Below are 14,499 nucleotides of genomic sequence, written 5' to 3' on the forward strand. Positions count from 1 at the left end.
CCGCCGGGTGAGTCCTCGGGCTCTGGGCGTCTGGGGGGAAGCAGGAGTCCGTGAGGGGGAGGGGGAGGGGGAGGGGAAGCCCCGCCCCGCGGCTCCCACGCGCGACCCCCTGCGGAGCGGTTCCAACAATCTATTCATGATGGAAGCACCAACGGCGAGGGCAGCTAAGACGAGAAGGAACGAGCCGTCGTCGTCGCCGCAGCCACGTGCGCTCTCCCGCTCCCGCCGCTTATCGGCTCCTGGCAGCCGCCATAACGCCGAGAGAGCAAGCGCAGCCGCCGCCGCCGCCCGCGCGACGTAAGCTCCCTGCTCGCTCCCCTTCCCCACTGGGCGCGAGGAGGGATTTGTTGATGCAATTGGATTCAAGGTCAGGAGGAGGAGGGAAGCTGTACATACAATGGAATGGGAGGGAGCTGATTGATGACATCCATTTGAAAAGTAATATGTTTGGAGATGAGTAGGTGTGGAGATCATTGGTGTAGGACTTACTGAGTTTCTGATGCCTTTGAGTCATCCAAGAGGCTTTTGGATAGAAGTCTAGAGCTGAGAAGTAAGATCTAGACTGAAAACTAACTGTTAAGTATGTAGGGAGAAATTAAAGTCTTGAGGATACATGAAATAGACTTAGCAGACAACCTAGGAGTGTGCAATGAAGAATTTAAATTAATTTTTGGCTAGGTAGAGGAAGATGAGCTGGCTAAGGAGTTGCAGATATCGGATGGGTGTTCTGCAATGGAAGACAAAGGCATAAATGATTCAAGGAAGGAGTGGTGAGTAGTGTCCAATGCTGTTGAGAAGTCACGTGAACTAAGGCCTGAATAATATCCATTAGATTTAGTAACATAAGGGTCATTTACCTTAGCAAGAACTATTTTGTTGGAATAATAGGACCAGAAGCCAGATTGGAGTGGGATGTGATAAATGAAGAAATGGAATCAGTGAGTCTCAATTTCTCTCTCAGACAGTTTGACTTTGACTTGATAGTGAATATGAATTGTTCTGTTTGGTTTTTGGGGGTGGCTTGTGGATTTTTGTTTGTTTAGGTGACAGATTTAAGGTGTTTCAAAGACAATGGGAAATATCCCTTTGAAAGAGAGGTTGAATGTATTAGAGTTAGCTGTAAGAATTAACACATATACATTTTTTTTCCCCAATCGGGAACTGAACACTAGATATCACTGTTTATAGTTATGGGCTATAGACACTTAATTGGTGTAGCTTGAGAATTTCTGTGAGTCTTTTACTCCCCAGATACATGCCTCATGCTCTACTAATGTTTGAAAAGTCTTGGTAGAAATCTATTTGAATATATTCCCATATATTCCTGGGAAGAGTAATATGTTAAGAAGGTAGTTCTCAGCTGTGCCGAAGTTTAGAATTACCTAAGGAGCTTTAAAATAAAAATGCTCAAGGGGCCAGCCTGGTGGTGTAATGGTTAAGTTCGCGCAGTCTGCCTTGGTGGCCTGGGGTTCGCAGGTTCAGGTCCTGGCTGCGGACCTATGCACTGCTCATCAAGTCATGCTGTGGTGGCAAACCATGTACAAAAATAGGGGAAGATGGGCGCAGCTGTTAGCTCAGGGCTAATCTTCCTTAGCAAAAAGAGGAAGATTGGCAGCAGATGTTAGCTCAGAGCTAATCTTCTTCACCAAAAAAAAGAAAAAGAAAAATGCTCAAGACTTACTTAAGAGATTTCATTCCATTGTTCTAAGGTGGGGCCTTGGCATATGCGTTCTTTCAAAGCTCCCCTTTTAAAAAGATGATTCTAATGTGCCATTAGTATTGAAAAACTATGGACATCATTGTGTTAACACTGCATTGACTCATGACATTTGGTTTAGATGAAGTGTGGAGAGGCCAGAATATTTATTTAGAAAATAGTGGTTATTAACAGGGCAGTGGTGGGTGGAGATTTTGCACCTCAGGGGGTATTTGGCAAGGATCTGGAAACATTTGTGGTTGTCACAATGAATTGGGTGGGGGCTGCTACTGACATATATTGGGCAGAGGCCAGGGATACTGCTAAACATCCTACAATGCGCTGGACAGCCCCCCACAACAGAGAATTATCTGGCCCAAAATGATAATAATGCCATTGTTGAGAAACCCGGCTATAAAGGATGGCAAACTAGGTAGTATCTTTTAGTGAAATCTCAGTCGGTGGGGGTTGTGGTTTGGTAAGGGTGCTAATGAATGAGGAGGATCTATTCTATGTAACAACTTAGCCTAAAACTAAGCCTTGCTTGTAACCAGCAACAAAAGAGCCTCAAATAAAGATGGAGCTTGCTGACAGAAGAAACAGCTTTCATAGCTGAAAAGTGTTTGCCTCTGGGAAACAGGGACCAGAGATGGAGAGAAGAGAGATGGCGAGAAGAGAGACAAGGCACAGGACTTTTTAACTGTTAGCCTTTCAAAACTATTTGATTTCTTAATGAACTTTAATTATTTAGACTTTTTCAAAACGAACCTAATGGAGATTAGAATTTTAAATTGAGTCCATTTTAAAAAATTATTTCTTTAATTACTGTTTTAATACAAGCAACTTAAAAATTAAAATATGTGGTGTTCTAGATGTAAAGAATGGTAATAGAGGAGTGGGATACATAGATAGATTTAAAAGGAAAGGCAGGTTCTTAAAGGACAAGACGTTTGAACTTGTTTTTGTTGTTTTAAGTGCCTAGTGGCTAGTATCTTTAAATGTAGGTACTATGAAAGTATTGAACAACCAAAAAAGTACTGGATGCTTGTTTTTTAAGATAGGTTTCTTAAAATAAAATAGACGTTTTATACATAAGGTTATCATAGCCCATTTCCAAGTGATAAGAATATCATTTTTTCTTTTTCTTAGATTGATATTGATAGTACGCTTTCTCTGAATAATATTATGGCCCTGTGTTCCACTTGTAAAATATTTCCCTGTTTCAATGTGAAGCAAATTTATTACTCCCGAATAGATTTTCACAGTCCTCTTATGTTCACTCTGCATAAAATTCCAGATAAATGTTTGATACTTTGCTCTTCTTACTACAAATTTCATTTGGCATCTTTTCTCATCCAGATTTCAAATGTCATCTGACATATATTTTAGTAGAGTGCTTCAGTATCTTCCACAACCACTTAATTTTTATACAGGATAAATAGTTGGAGACACATTGAGTACTTTTCTCACTATACAAAAATGCCCATGTGAGGGAAAGTGGTGGCTGAAACCCAGCTTGTGTCCACTCGCTGTGTAGTCTGCTAGGAAGAAAGGGCACATATTGTAATTCACACAAAGTTTCTATATGTATTAGTGGTGACCAAGGTTGGAGAGGAAAATAACAACAACAATAGGGGAAGGTCGTAGAATATGTGATCAATTTCAACTAAGATTTTTGGAGCACCCACTGAGTGTTAGGCACTGAGATCACAGAAATGAGGAAATCACTGGGCCTACAATGAGCACGGTGACCATAGGCCTGTTTACACAGAACTACCCCAGTTTGTATGTGTTTTCCCATTGTCCCATCTGGTTAGTGTCCCCTTTCATTCTCAAATGTGTACCAGTTTGGACAGCAAATTATGTAGTCACCCTAAAAAGAAGGAAAAATTCATTCTAGTCTGAGTGGCAAGGTCATGGGTAAGTGAAAGAGCATGATATCCTCTGGTTCGGCATGACAGGAGGGTTGGTGGGGGAAATGGCACGAGGTAGATATATGACTGAAAAGATAGGGAGTCTGAGGTGGTGAAGGGCCTTATACACCACTTTTAAGGAGTTTTTATTTGTCTTGAAGGCAGTGGGGACTGATGGTGGTTTGGGAGCAGGGAAATGATAAGATCAGATCTGTCTAACGTTGACAAGAACAAAAGAGCAAAAGTACATTTGTCTACCGTCGCCGCCCCCCCGCCCCAGTAGACACATACAAACACACAGGGCTGGGGAGAAGGAGAGGAGAATCTTGTCCTTTCTGAGTGTAAACACTTACAACTGAGCTCCATTTAATCTTAAATCCACTATAACTCCTTAGAATGAAGGACCGACCCTCCCCATGCCATCTCTAAAACACACTGCTGTCGTTGGTATGCGGAATCTCTAACAGCTTACAGCTGGCAAGCTACTCTAGCGCAACATACATTTTTGCTCCTGTGAGTTGAATTGTATATTTTAAGAGATGATGTGTTTGTTCTTAAGCCTGTTAATTCTAGTTGTACTTGTTATTTCAATTATGTAATTGAAAAAAATTATGTAAATTGATGAACTAAGAAGGTAAACAGTTTTTTCTGTGAAAATTTTGTGGAATGCTTTTGAAAAACTGAAAGATAACTAGCTAAAAATATTCAGATAAATGAGGTGTGGATGAGACAACTGTAAAAAAAAAAAGAAAGAAAAAAACAAAGAAAGAAAGAAGGAGAGCCAGCCCTGATGGTCTAGTGGTTAAAGTTCAGTGCGCTCCCCTTCGACAGCCTGGGTTCAGTTCCCGGGGGTGGAATCAGACCACTTGTCTGTCAGTAGCCGCGCTGTGGTGGTGGCTTACACAGCAAAACTAGAAGGACTTACCACTACAATATACAACTATGTACTGGGGCTTTGGGAGAGGGGAAAAAAAAAAAGAGGATTGGCGACAGATGTTAGCTCAGGATGAATCTTTCCCAGCAAAAAAAAAAAAAAAGAAAGAAAGAAAATAGCATAAACATCCAGAAGGTTCTGTGCTCAGTTTGCTTTACCCCCAATTGTGAGACTGAAGCCATAGTAATATGCTCTACTAAAGAGACAGGTTGAGTCTGACACCTGCAATCAGGGCTATTACTTGGTTGGGCTTGCAGTAGTCTAGGGTCATTCTCCAGAATTCATCCAGTTTTTGCAGGGGGCAGAGAGGTGAATTAAATGGAGATATGATAGGGACCATGTATTAGGGTTCTCCAGAGAAACAGAACCAATAGGGTATATATAAAAAGAAATTTGTTACAAGGAACTGGCTCCTGCAGTTATAGAGACTGAGAAGTCCAAAGATCTATGGTCAGTAAGCTGGAGACCCAGGAGAGCCTATGGTATAGTTTCAGTCCCAGTCTAAAGACTTGAGAACCAGGAGAGCTGATGGTATAAGTTCCGGTCCACGTCTGAGTCCAAAGGCAGAAGACTGATGTCCCCGCTTGAAGACAAGAGGAGAAAGCAAATTCTCCCTTACTCAGCCTTTTTGTTCTATTCAGGCCTTCAATAGAGTGGATGAGGCCCACCCACCTTGGGGAGGACAGTCTGCTCAGTCTACCAATTCAAATATTAATCTCATCCAGAAACTCTCTCACAGACACACCCAAAGTGTTTAACCAAATGTCCAGGCACCCTGTGGCCCAGTCAAGTTGACACAGAAAATTAACCTCACAGACCTCCACCCAGGCATTCTTGTGATCCTTAAGAGTGGCGCTAATCTCTGCCATGCACACCCAAAATATGATACATTGTTTTTGGTTTATTTTGGCTGAAGCAGGCTGGGTATCAATTTCCAAGACTTCTACTTGGCCTTCCCCACTGTAACAGCTCTTACTTCAGGAGCTAAAACCCAAAGTGGGGATTACTCCAACTGCCAAGTATGTTACTCACAGTTGTAACCTTCAGGGACTGAGGAAATGACCACTAGGTGTTTCCATGGACCCAGTGTACCTACTCTGAGCCAGGATTTGGCCATTTATTGCCTGGCTTCTGTATGTTCCTACTCTTAATGAGGAGACCAAGATGATAATCTGGGTCTCTAAGTATCAATGTCAACTCAGATCCTGTGTCTAATTTTTCCTGAAATGTCTAGATATTCCCCCTTTCTCAGTGTGCAGTCACCTGAGAAAATGGTGTAGGTCCCTTTGAGGAAGGACTAGAAGAATTATTACAGTATATACTTGCCATAGAGTTGTGGGGTCCTTTCCTCCATGACTTGGCCACCTTTATAGTCAGTAGGTTCTGGGTCTGAAAATTGACTCAGATCTGGAAACTGGACAAGAGATCGTGACACTTTTTATTGTAGTGACCAACCTCATCCACTCTTGCTTTCTTTGATTACATATATTAGGTAGTACCTTTATTCCCTGCCCATTTATTTTTCCCCTAGGAGCACTGGGTTCTATAAAACATCTCCACAACTCTTTCTAGGTCAAGCTCCCTTGGCTATCACTCTGATTTTGCCAGTCATTCTGATAATTGTGACTACTCTGACTTCTGGCATTAAGTTCTGCCTCCTGGATCTACTATGCTTCTGGGCCCCATCATTCCCATTGCTATTAATAAGCCAAGCTCTGTGATAGCATCTCCTACTGTGAGCCCTGGCCCTCAGAGGTGAACTGTCACTGAACTTCGTGGTGAGGGTGGTGTCTCTTTTACCAGGATGTCTCTCTTACTGAAGGCCTTGGTGAATGATGTATCCTCTGGCCCCTCCCATAATCTTCCCTAAGGGCTTCTGGCCTCACATAATATATGCACTCCAGCCTGCCCACTCCCCTTGAGGTTTTTAATACCGCCCTCCACTGACTGCCATGGCAATTTAAGCATTTCAAGATCTCTCAGCACAGGCTATTACTTTCTCCAGACTTCTAGGAACCATCCTAACGGGGAGTTTGCGCCTGGGGCCTGCCATGGTGTTACATCCCATATCTCAAGAGTGCCTCCAAGTCAATAAGCTCACCATTATCCAATCTTATATGCTAGGTCTCTTGACTAGGCCCCCTCAAAATCCAGTCCTAAAAACTTCCCTTTTTCCTGCCAATATATGCTGACTCATTCTGGCAGCTTCTTTGGGGTATAGATCAGGCCTAGCACATTCCCATGTAGATTATGCTGTGACTTAACCCTAGTTATTGGCGTGACTGCCATGAGAGGAGGTGGGGTAAGTTTCTGAGAGGGCTCTCTGTTGCTTTATTCAGAAGCACTCGCTGCAGTGGCTTTCTGCGTGGGAGGAGTGTTAGCTTTTAGTAAGAAAGGTGGGCAACCTCTGCAGGCTCTCAGTGTTCAGAGGGGTCTCAGGAGCCAGAATCTTTGCGGGCATCCATCCAGCTGTCCCCATCCCATGCGTCGGTGTCCCAAGTTTTCCAACAAGTTACCTATCTTTGGCTTCAATTTTTTTTTTTTTTTTTGTGAGGGAGATCGGCCCTGAGCTAACATCCGTGCTAATCCTCCTCGTTTTTTGCTGGGGAAGACCAGCTCTGAGCTAACATCTATTGCCAATCCTCCTCCTTTTTTTTTCTTCCTCAAAGCCCCAGAAGATAGTTGTATGTCATAGTTGCACATCCTTCTAGTTGCTGTATGTGGGACGCGGCCTCAGCATGGCCGGAGAAGCGGTGCGTCGGTGCGCGCCCTGGATCCGAACCCGGGCCGCCCGTAGCGGGGCACGCGCACTTAACCGCTAAGCCACCAGGCCGGCCTGGCTCAGTGTTGCCCTAGGACCTCTCCCCCAGGAGATTTACATACAAATATTATCAGACTAAATTAAATCTTAGACACGTCTTTGGAAGATTATGCAACACTGAAATAATACTCTTAATCACATAATTGACATTTATGGAACATTCTAGTCCAAAACTACAGAATATGTATTCGTTTCTGTTATATATAAAACACTCACCAGGTATTATGGCCATATTCCAGACCATAAAACAAATCTCAGAATGTTAAAAATGCTTAAAATTGTACAGAGTACATTCTCTCACCATAACAGTACTGATAAGAAATCAATCACAGAAAGATATCTGAAAAATATCTAAATATTTGGAAATAATCCAACATGCTTTTAAATAATCCATGAGTCAAAGAAATTATGAGAGCAGCTGGAATATACTTTCAAATAAATAAAAATAAAACACAAAATTTCCAAAGATTTTGAGGTATTGCTAAAGAAATGCTTAGAGGGAAATGTAGAATTTGAAATGATTATGATAAAAATCAATGTTTTCCTCAAGAAATGAAAAAAAGTAGATCAAAGTAAACTCACAGTAAGTAGAATGAAGGAAAAATAAAAAGAAGAGTGGAAAATCAATTCAATAGACAAAGAATAGAGAAAATCAATGTAACCCAAAACTGGATCTCTGAAAAGATCAATAAAATCTATGAAACTCTAATCAGGCTGAATAAGAAAACAATGAGAGAAGATATTACTTACTAATATGAGGAGTGAAAGATGGAACATTTCTAAGATCCTACAGACATTAAAAGAATAATAAAGTTATTTTATGTACAACTTTACACCAATAAATTTGAAAAATGAGATGAAATGGACACATTCCTTGAAAGCCACAAATTACCAAAACTGACTTAAGAAGAAATAGAAAATCTGCAAAGTCCTATATACATTTAAAAAAAAATATTGAAGGCCCGACCCCGTGGCCGACTGGTTACAGTTCCATGTGCTCCACAATGGCGGCCTGGGTTCACAGGTTCAGATCCCAGGCAAGGACTTCCTCCACTCATCAGCCATGCTGTGGTGGTGCCCCACATACAAAATACAGGAAGACTGGCACAGATGTTATCTCAGGGCTAATCTTCCTCAAGCAATAAAAGTGGAGGATTGGCAGTGTATATTAGCTCAAGGTGAATCTTGCTCAGCAAAAAGAAAAAAAACATATTGAAAACTTTCCACCAAAAAGGACATATCCTACCCCACCTAATAAGGTAATTAAGAAATAAAGGACATATAAATTGGAAAATAAGAAGTAAAACTATCTTTATGTGTAAATGATATGATCATGCACATAGGAAATCCTAAAGAATCCACAAAATAGCCACTAGCTCTTATAAATGTGTTGAACAAGGTCACAGCACACAATATAGAAATGCAAAGATCAATTGTATTTTTGTATTTCTATATACTACTATCAAAAATTGGAATTTGAGAGGCCAGCCTAGTGGCATAGTGGTTAAGTTTGTGTACTCTGCTTCGGTGGCACAGAGTTCGTGGGTTTGGATCCCAGACGTGGACCTACTCGCTGCTCATCAAGCCGTGCTGCAGTAGCATCCCACATACAAAATAGAGGAAGACTGGCACAGATGTTAGCTCAGCGACAATCTTCCTCAAGCAAAAAGAGGAAGATTGGCAACAGATATTAGCTCAGGGTCAATCTTCCTCATCAAAAAAAAAAGGGAATTTGAGACATACAACTAGAATATACAACTATGTACTGGGGTTTTTAGAAGGGGAATAAAAAGGAGGAAAATTAGCAGCAGATGTTAGCTCAGCATGAATCTTTGTAAAAAAAAAGAAAAATGGGACTTTGAAATTGAAGTACTATCTACAACAGTGTAAAAAAATATGACATACTTAGGGATGAACTCAAAATATGAAAAAGATCTGTACAATGAAAAGTAAATAGGACTTCCGAGAGAAATTAAGGAAGACCTGAAAAAATGGGGAGATATATGTTGTTTTAAGGATCAAAAGACTCAATATTGTTATAGTGTTCACTTTACCCAATTTGGTCTATAGACTCAAAGCAATCCTAGTCAAATTCCAAAAGTGTAAATTTCATCTAGAAAACTGTAAGTTGATTTTAAAATTTAGATGGGAATGAAAAGAATCTAAAGAGTCAAGCAAACCTAAAAGAAAAAAATCTGTATATCTTATACGATCTGGTTTCGAATCATGTATCAAACTACAAAGATTTCAGATCCTGCAACAGACTATAAAGATGCCATAATCAAGAGAGCGGGTATGAGAGAGAGAATAGACACATTGATCAAAGGAACAAAGAGAGAGTCCAGAACCACACCCAAATGGTCATTTGATCTTTGACCAGTTTGGCAATGCAAATCAATGAGAGACATGACAGTCATTCAACCAATGGTGCTGGGACAACCAATAGAAATATAAGGGAAAACACCCTGACAACTACTTCATACTATAGACAAAAATGAATTAAAAATGGATCGTAGACCTAAGCATAAAAGCTAAAACTATAAAACTTCCAAAAGGAATTATAGGAGAAAATATTTGAGACTTTGTGGTTACTTCTTACACAGGAAACAAAAGGTACGTACAGCAGAAGAAAAATTTTGTAAATTTGACTTTATCAAAATAAAAAATCCTGCTCTTAAAAAATGAAAAAGAAGAAAAGGCAAGCCACATCTTGGGAGAAAATATATGACAAAGGAAGGGCTTGTCTCCAGGATACAAAGAGAACACTCACAACTCAGTAAAGAGATGAACAAGACAATTAAAAAGTGAGCAAAATATTTGAATTAATACTTTCAAACGGGACAAATTGCCAATAAGCATGTGAAAAGATGTTTAACATCAACAGTCAACAATGAATGAAGATTAGAGTCACAATGACCATTGCAGACATATAAGAACATATTGTCTTAAATTTAAAAGACTAATAACTGAATATTTTCAGTTAATCTAGGTGTGGCCAAGGTCAGCGAAGAAAGAAAGAGAGGGAGTGAGGTGGGACCACTATTCATTGCTATCCGCCAGTAGCAGGGGCTGTGCGAGAGCTCTGCTGCCATGATTTAATCCTCGAGTTCCTCTGAGAAGGCCGTTATCCCACTTTACCCAGAGGCCACATAGGTTGAAACTCAGATCCCTCTGATTCCAGAATTCTTGGTTTATCCATGATATCACATGGTCATCGGGGACACACAGCAAGACCATCTGCCATGGGATTCCTTACGCTTGCCCTTTCTGGGATCAAACCTTGTCCCCAAATTTCTGAGTGGTACTAATTACAGTTAAAGGTAGTGGAAGTGAAGCTGAATAGCTCACTACAAATCTCTGGGTTCCACAGAGGAACCAGGTTCCTCTGGGTTCAGGAGGAACTCCTTGGACCCAACGCACCTTCAAGCCACAGAAAAGCAATCACCTCCAAAAGGCGGTGTATCATCTGTAAATCTTCGACAAATTTTGTTTTTAACTCTGCTTGTTTGAAGAAAAATACACCATTACTTTTAGCCTGAGCATGTGAATGCGGAAGATAGTCCAGTGAACTGGTAAAATACCCAGGAAGTCACCAAAGCTGTTCAAAGAATTAAGTTAAATGTTACTCCAGCTTAAAATATGTTGATAGAAATAGCACATTCCTGTGACTCTGCAATAGAGTTTGAATCTTTTCACACACAGCTTAGTCACAGATTTCTTACAGCATACAGGAATAGCCTCTTGGAATGGTCATTGTTTTCATGTTGAGTGGCTTGCCTGAGAATTTTTATATTCGGTTAGGCACCTGAAGTCGTATACTTCTCTTACTCACAAATAATATTTCAATATGTGGTCTAAAAGACTCCATCTTGTATCAACTTAGTAAACTGGAGCCAACTGAAAACAAGCAATTACTAAAAATAGCTTCCAGTTTCTTAACTAGAAAATCTTCCATTGAAATAAGGGCTGTCCTTTCACACACCTGGCTGATTTATAACTGAAGATGCTGTACCCACTTGAGATCTCCAGAAAGGGAGAGTGGACATCAGTGATGGCTCTGACATGTCGATAATCTGCTAACAAAGAAAACTTTGAATGTTTTCTTTATGTCCATATTTCTTACACATCACTGTTTCCCTAGGAAGCAACACCGCCTTCTCTGCCTGCTGTGCTCCATCACACTCCATCTCCCCGTCTCTGTCCGTCATCTTGGTATTTACCTTCCGTTCATACTTTCTGTTCTTTTATTCTTGCTTCCTCCTTTCCTGCTGTACTTTGGTTAACTAAGTATTTCTTTACATTGCATTTTATCTTCTCTATTGGTTTTTTTTGCTGTAACTCTTCATGTTATATTTTATTGTTACTATAGGGTTTATAAATACACATCCTTAATTTAATACAATCTACCTTGAATTAATATGACACCACTTTGTATATAATGTAAAATCCTTACAACAGTATAATTCCATTTAACTTCTCCTATCCTTTGTGCTTTGTAGGTTACGTATTTCAATTCAACGTATATTGTAGGTTCTACAGTGCATTATTATATTACTCTAAAGAATCAATTAACTTTTAAAGATTATTAGTTAAAAAAAATATTTTATACCTACTCACATTTTTACAATTTCTAACACTCTTATAAATACAAATTTCCATTTTCCTTTAGCCTGAAAGACTTTCTTTAGCAATTATGGTGTGAACCTGCTGGCAATACATTCTTTCAGCTTTTGATCATCTGAAAATATCTTTATTCTGCTTTCGCTTCTGAGAGATATTTTAATTGGACATAGAAGTCTAGATTGATGCTTTTCATCTTTATCACTTTAAAGAGGTAACCATTTCTTGAGGCCTACATTGTTTCTGATGGAACGGACTCATTCTTATCATTATTCCTCTCTATAAAATGTGTTTTTTAATCTGCTTGAAGAATTCCTTTTTTAAATAAACGTTTTATTTTAGAACAGTTTTAGATTTGCAGTAAAATTACAAGGATAATACAGGGAGTTCCCATAGCCCCCACACCCCAGGTTACCCTATTACTAACATTTTACTATAGGATATTCCATTTGTCACAACTAATGAACCAATATTGATATATCGTTATTAACTGAAGTCTGTATGTTATTCAGATTTTCCTGTTTTTTACCTAACATCCTAATTCAGTTCACGGATCCCATCCAGGACACAACATTACATGTAGCCATGTCTCCTCAGCCTCCTTTGGGCTACGGTAGTTTCTCAGACTTTCCCTGTTTTGGTGACCTTGACAGTTTGGAGGATTCCTGACAGATTGGTCAGGAATCTTGTAGAATGTGTCTCAGTTTGGATTTGTCTGTTGTTTTCCTAATGATGGTACTGGGGTTATGTGTTCTTGAGAGGAGAGACACAGAGGCAGGGTGCCTTTTCCATCACACTGTATCTAAGGTACATCTCAACATGGCTTATCACTGTTGATGTTGACCCCAATCACCTGGCTGAGGTGGGGTTGTCAAGTGTCTCCACTGTAAAGGGACTCTCATCCCCTTTCCATGCTGTGCTCTGTGGGAGGAATTTACTGTGTGCAGCCCACACCTAAGGAGTGAAGAGTTATGCTCCACCACTTACAGGGCAGAATATCTGCGTGAATTATTTGAAGTTCTGAACATGGGAGACATCCATTCTCCCCCATTTTTAATTCATTCTATCATTTGTTTATATAAGTACGGGCTCAAAGATATCTATTTATACTTTGGGTTATGACCAAATAACTCTATTTTGTTCCTCCAGTTGGTCCAGTTTTGGCCATTGGGAGCTCTTTAGGATGGCTCCTGTGTCCCTTTGACAGACTGCATCTTTGTGCATTTTAATAATTGCTTCCTTACTTCTGTCATTACAAGATGCACCAGCCTCATCTTGTATATTTCCTACTCCATGCCTAGAAACAGCCATCTCTCCAAGAAGCCTTTAGGATTTTCTTTTTATCTTTAACTTGATGGAATTGACCATGATGTGCCCAGGTTTGGGTTTCTTTGTGTTTCTCCTCTTGTTGTAACATTACATATTGTACATTTGTTTAATATACACATCACGCTTGCAGTGTCTGGCACATAACACGTGCTCAACACATATTAGCTATTACAATTATTAGTGTAAAAAGATCTCATTTGCATTACATCTGAGGTCCTAAGTGACCTGGGAACCAATCTCCTTTTTGACCAAAATTTCACTAACTTTATCTCTTTTATGTGGGTTCTTCTCACCCTAATCACATTTCGTTTTTGCACACATAGCTGCTGTAGTAACATCTTCCCAGAAGGCATCGTGAGTCCTCCCAGAAGCCGTATTCTGCCATCCATGTGGCTCCATTATGGTGCTTTCTCCTGTTGACCAAATGTGCTTACAAGTCAGAAGGGTGGTCATCCAGGGTCTTCCTGTTCCCCCTTCCTCTTTGAGGGTGGCTTTCGGTGGAATATCAATAAAATCCTACCTAACTGTTTATGATATTTATTTTCTAATGCTTTTATTCCTCTACCTTTACCCACATTTCCAGCCTTAGGTTGTTATAAATACCTTTATAATGTCTTTGACGGCTCTTGAACCCGACGAAAATGCTAGTAATGTTGATTGGGGTAACAGTAAGATTATCTTACAATGGAATTTGTGAGTAGGCTTTTGAATTTCTGAATCCTGATTTAACTGAGCCACTTCTTCTCCTCTAAGAAGACTTAGAGGGAGTTAAAACAAACCAAGAGGGAAAATGAATCAAAATATCCCTTTATTTTTAATGGGGTTGGGCAAGAGATCCCAATGGCCTCAGAACCCAATGTTTAGTGAATGTGCTGGACCATGTAGAGGGCACTACTTTTTTTTTTCCTACTCCAGGAAGGTCTGAATATTCTCAATTCAAAGAAAGCACAAATATCACTCCTATATATTTCCCTTTAACGTCTAAGCCTTAGTGTCAGCCATCGTCAATATAACTAGAAGAAAGACTGATTAAAAAGAATCCAGGGCTGCCAAAAGCCAGGACAGACACAGAGAGAAGCCTAGAGCTGTCTTAGTTCACCTTGGCCCGATTTCCTGGGGTCACCACTTTGCACCAAATCTTAGGGCCGCAGCCTTGGCCTTCTCCATTCTGTCCACTTCCACTGTG

The sequence above is a fragment of the Diceros bicornis genome (genome assembly GCF_020826845.1).
Source record: "Diceros bicornis minor isolate mBicDic1 chromosome 21 unlocalized genomic scaffold, mDicBic1.mat.cur SUPER_21_unloc_1, whole genome shotgun sequence".
Classification (NCBI taxonomy): Eukaryota; Metazoa; Chordata; class Mammalia; order Perissodactyla; family Rhinocerotidae; genus Diceros; species Diceros bicornis.